Raw genomic sequence first — 6000 nt, 5'->3', positions numbered from 1 at the left:
GGAAGGAAGGAAGGAAGGAAGGAAGGAAGGAAGGAAGGAAGGAAGGAAGGAAGGAGAGAAGGGGAGGGAGGAGGAGGCAGAAGAGGAGTTAGGGGAGGGAATGGAGGGAGGGGAAAAAGGAAAGAAAAAGAAAAGAAAAAGGCTGATATAGTTGCATTGATAGAGTACTTGCCCAGCATACACAAAGCCCTGGGTTTGATTTCCAGTACCTCATAAATCAGACATGGTAGTGAACACCTACAACCCAATCCCAGCACTAGGGAGAAAGAGGAAGGAGAATCAGAAGTCCAAGATCATCCTTGGCTACATGAATTCCAAGCCATCCTGGCATACAAGAGACACTGTCTCAAAAGAGAAAAAAGAAAAAAGGAGATAAAAAAGAATAGACCTTAGAAGATAATTCAGTTGGTGAAAGTGCCTTTCATGCAAGCATGAGTTAAGATCCCTAGATGTGCTAAGATCCCTAGATGTGTTAAGATCCCTAGATGTGCTACCACATCTGACCCACTAAGAGTCAGATGTGGTAGCACACATGTACACATGTTGAACCCCAGAGATCTCACAGCAAACTAGTTTATGCAAATCAACTAGCTCAGAGTTCAGTGAGTAACCCTGTCTCAGAAAGAGAGAGAGCCATTGAGAAGGACACCAAACATCAGTCTCTGACCTCTGACCTCTACATGCTGCATGCATATGTGCACACACCCACACAAACACATAGACACCAAACACACACAGTCTCTCTCTCTCTCCTCTATTCTTGTACATCCTGTGCATCAAAAAACTAACAATGCTGATGACTTCTTCCTCTTCTTCATATTTAATCTGTCAAGACCCATTAATTAACCCCTTCAGACCATCCACAATGAAAGCCGTGTAAACTCTGAGATCTCTGCTCAGCTATCAAGGAGCCATGGCGTCTTTCCTTCTCACTGCCCTGAGTTCATGTCAGAGACAGTCCCTGTTCTGGACTCTTTAAATCAACCACCTAACCTTAGCATGAGGCTCTCTGCTATCAACTGTTAGAGCGGTGAGGATGTGTGAGCCCAGGCTATAGCTTGTAATAAAAAGAGCCTCAAAAAACTAATTAATTAATTAATTAATTAATTAATTAATAAAAAGATCCTCATGTGTTTTGCAGCAGAGTCGATTCCTGGTAGTCTTTGGGGGTTCTCAAGAACTGGGCATAACAGAGGCAAGGACACTGGCCACCTAAGGCTATTAAATAGTCCTCCTGTACCAAAGGAAATTTGAAAATCTTGAAAGATCAATGTGATAACTTGGGTGGGATATTAAAATACACTATATATATTGACAATTTCATATGCATATGGAATTGTGACATTCATATGCATATATGAAATTGTCAAAAAATACTTTTTTTTTTGAGACAGTATTTCTTTGTATACCCATGGTTGTCCTGAAATTCACTCTGTAGAACAGACTGGCCTTAGACTCAGAGATAAAACTGTCTCTGAGTCCTACTAGAATTAAGGAGTGCACTACCACTGCCTGACCACAGAACACATTTTTAAAAATACTCTAAAGAAGAAGTGCTAGCTAACGCAAGAGTCAGTGGAGAAAAAAATGCTGACGATGAAAGGGGAAGAGAAACAGGTCCCAAATCCAAATGACACCTGGAAGAGCAGGGAAAGGAGAAGTGTGCAATGAGAACCTGAAATAGAGTCACCAGGGAGGGATGGCTCAGGAGAGGTCTCTCAGGAGGCCTCATCCAGAGACACAGAATAACATCAGCTGGGAGCAAGTATACAGGAGCCACTCCAGCAGAAGGCTGAGGAAGTGTGAACAGAGAACACAGTGACTTAGTCCTCAGATAACAACACAAGCTCTAAAGATGGTAGCTGGGGACCTGAGATGTAGTTCAGTTGGTAGAGTACTTGCCTGGAATGCAGGAGTACACTGGGTTTGATGCCCAGCATCACAGAAAACAAGACATAGATATGCTGCATAGCAAGTTCAAGCACCACCTGAGAAAAACCCTGTCTCAAATAGTTAATAGATAGATAGATAGATAGATAGATAGATAGATAGATAGATAGATAGATAGATAGATAGATAGATGGATGATGGATGGATAGATAGATAGATAGATAGATAGATAGATAGATAGATAAATGAATGAATGAGGAAGGAACCTAATTAGGCAACAAACAGAACCAAAAAGCCTAAGAGATGAAAAGAACAGGATTTGAAAGCATGCTAGTTTTATCTTTGTGAGTGGTTAGTGCCTTTATATTTGCTCCCAACATTTCCAAAATACCACAGTTTTTACATCTGAAAGGAAAGGGCTTCTTCCTTTACAAAACCATTGCCTCAAGTGCCACTATTGGCTGTGATCTGATCCCCACATTCTGTCTTTTCCTGGAACAGAATCATACAACCTACAAAAATTAAAAAAGATCAATAAGTTATAAAGCTTTAGGAGATGGAAAAGCACTGCACATGAATAACTATAACACTAATTAACCTTGACTAAGGTATTCTGCAACCTCGATAACCTTCAGGATCCCAGGGTACCTTAAACTGAGACTATGGAAGACTGATTCTCTTATCAATGATGAAATTCCTTAATGGCAGTGGTTTATTATGGGGCCTACCTATTTCACTTGGAGAAAATAGAAACACCTACTCACAGACCTTTTCCACCTCCTTCTCCTCTTCATTTAAAAAACAATTACATCTATATATATATAGTATCGTAGTGTGTGTGGATGCATGTATGTAGAGTTCGGAGGACAACTTTCAGGAATTGGTTCTCTACTCTACCATCTAATTACCAGGGACAGAACTCATGTCATCAGGCTTGGTAGCAAGCACCTTTACCTTGCTGAGCCATTTTGTCAGCACTTCTTTTTGGTTGTTGTTTTCCTTTTTTACAGGACTAGTGATTAAACCTGTTTGCCAATAGGCAAACACTGTACCTCTATGCTACATCCCCAGCCCTATTTCTAGTGACTCACCTAGACATTCTTGTGTGCTCTTTACAGAGATTCTCCAATCTGTTCCTCTCCTACTTTCCACTGGGTTATTTTTTGGGGGTGAGGGATGGGGTTCTCTTTTTTTTTTTAAGCCTTACTCTGATTTGGATTCTTTATAAGTCATGTTGAAGATGTGCATATAGTTATGAACCAGCTTTACACCATTAGTATGTTACCTAACACAGTGTCTTGCTACTTGCTCCTGCAGCCTCTGTCACTACAAATCAAAATGGAACCCTCCTGACTGGCTTTCAGGTCTCACCTCATTCATGACCCTAGCTAGCTGGACTTTCCTGATGGATTCCAACCTGCGCTTTCTACCTAAGCTACGAAAGTCCAATGCTAATGGCTCCTCCACTCTCCCACCATACTGCCACACAGAGACTACTTCTAAATTACATTTCTAAAAAGGTTCTCTTCCTATTTCACCACAAAAATCCATGATTTGGGGGCACCATCCACTTCTTATTGCCTTATAATTAATCAGTTCCTTTTAACAAATAAATCAGTTACATATTGTTAATTCATTCCCCATACCCCTCCAAAGGTGTTCACATTCTAGTTCTTGGAACCTAAGAACCTATGACTTTTTGTGACCCAAGGATTTACAAATGTCATTATGTTAAACTTCCTGGAAGTAGAGGGGGCTTTCTTGCTGTGTCATGACAGGACAGGAAGAAGAAAGAAGTGGAAGGCTGAACTCATCATTTCTTTGGAATTCACATGCCATAGATGTTTATTCTGGGTAATGAGGGTGAACCCACATAATCATGTGGAACCCTGACAGAGGAATGAAGGACAACATCAGAAGTGAAATGATAGCAAAGTGGATATTACAGACAGACTAAAAGATGCTAAGCTTCTGGCTTTCAATATGGAGGGTGTATTCATGAACAAGCAACCTCTAGAAGGTGAAAAAAAAGCACTCTCTCCTATAACTTAAGAAACACAGCCTGTCAACTCACTTTAAATTTCCGACCTACAAGTCCAAAAGGGAGGAAATCTGTGGTGTTTCTGTGCAAGAAACTTATTAAAGCAGCAACAAGAATCCATTGCTGTCCTTTTTGTACCTCTGTCAACCAAAGGGAACACTATCCATTTCATAGTGTTGTTACAATGATTTCAGGAGGCTATAGAAGTTGAATGTCCATCTTTTATAAACAAGACAAAGCAAAAGCCCTCAGTATGTGGAGGCCTCTAGGAACTCAGAATCGAAGACTAGCACAAGCAAGAGATGCATACCCAAGGCAAGTAGAAAAGAAATCTGCAAGTAGAAAAGAAAATGAACTCTGATGGGCCAAGAAGGGCAGGCACCATGTAAAGGCCAAGTAAGGGAGACAAGTACGCTGTTCTTTTAGGGACAATTAAAATTATCCTTTTAAATAACTAGAATTTAACTCCTTAGGAAAAGTTCAGAGTCTTTTAAATTTCAAAGTCAAAGGTAACATACAATAGCATTTCACACATGCTTTATTTTGTGGGAAACTGGTCATTAGTAATTCTAATATAATTAGTAATACAAATAGATTTTTTAAAAAAGACAAGGTCTCATATAGCCCAGGTTGGCCTCAAACTCCCTATGAGTAGCAGAGGAGCACCTTAAACTTCTGATTTCCCCTATTCTAATTCCTGAGTGCTAGGATTGCAGGTGTGCACCACTATGTCTAGTTCATGCAGTGCTGGGGATAGAACCAAGGGCTTCATTTATGTTAAGCAAGCACTGTACCAACTGAACTACATACCCAGCCCAAAGGAATATTTTCTTCTTCAGGCATTCCATGCTATTGATTTCAAGCAGAATAACATGGCCACAGAAGCCCAGAGCACTTGGTCTTCCCGGAGGTGGGGGTGGGTGGTAAAAAAAAAAAAAATTATGTCTGTCCAAAGATCAAGTAATTGACCAGAGAGGTGCTACTTAACCTTTGACTCTTCATTTTTCCATTACCAACCTTGTACCTGTCATTCTTTCCCCCCTGCTTGCATTTCAAAACCCACTCTTTTGAACACACCCTGCATTTATGGCATGTTTCCATACATCGTTAGTTAATGTTTCATGAGATTATTAGCAGATTTTGCATTTCTAGCTGCTGGGTTACCCTCATGCTTTTGAGTACAAAAATAGAGAAAAATATGACACCACTAGAGGAGATGCCACTGGAAGAGATAAGCATGCAAAAAGTATGAAAACAACCACAGGGTATTTTTCAAGTTCTGACAGGAAGCATTAGGCCATTTTAAGCAAAGATCTTCCCTTGAAATGAGGGATATGTAGACTAAATGACTGTTTGCCTATACCCTTTTAACAATGATCCTTAGAATATGAATTGTACATATTTTATTCTTATCACAGCATATATGTCACATGATATAAGTTACATATGTCATATGAAATGCCATATAATCTACTGTTACTTGGATTACATGCAGTGATTAAAATCATTTTTCAATATAGGCCTAAGAAATATGATATCAACCTCCCATCAACTTTAGCACCGATATCATCATTTGAGAAAACAGATGGTTTAAGGTGAAATATTTCAACAACTAAGGAAGTTGAAATACAGGCTGTAATAATACCATTGAGTTTACATAGAAAACAGTTTTTGTCCTTAGGAGACCTAGGCCAAGGGATTTGTAGGTAAACCAGTCAAACTTCACAACTCAATTCTCCAATGACTGATGAGGGGAAAAGTATTGGCCCAGCAATACTAGGCCAATGTGCAACTGTGGAAATGTTAACTGTAAAGAGCCTACTCAAAAGGTACACTGATATATTATTTTTGCCACTTTGCTTTCGATGTAAAACAAAACAAAACAAACCTTAAAGACGTTGGAGTGGGGCAATCAATCATAAGGACTGAGGAGGACTAGGAAGGAGTTCAAGGGTAGCTTCAACTACAGTAGGAGCTGGGATAAACAAAGAGATTCTGTCTCAAAAAAACAACACTAACAAAAAAAGACATTTGTGGGAAAACTATAGTTCTTCCTCTGACTGTCTGAA

At 39.7% G+C, this 6000-nt stretch overlaps 1 protein-coding gene across 6 annotated transcripts in view; it reads right to left on the bottom strand.

The window, feature by feature from the left end:
• The window catches only part of Ctps2 (CTP synthase 2), a 177098-nt gene that overhangs the window by 108193 nt on the left and 62905 nt on the right, over nt 1-6000 (bottom strand). The gene's annotated exons all lie outside the window — the stretch shown is intronic.

This window comes from Psammomys obesus, unplaced genomic scaffold, assembly GCF_907164565.1.
Source record: "Psammomys obesus unplaced genomic scaffold, mPsaObe1.curated_primary_1811, whole genome shotgun sequence".
Lineage (NCBI taxonomy): Eukaryota > Metazoa > Chordata > Mammalia > Rodentia > Muridae > Psammomys > Psammomys obesus.
Note: the sequence above shows the minus strand (reverse complement) of the source record. Positions and strands in the feature narration are given on the sequence as shown.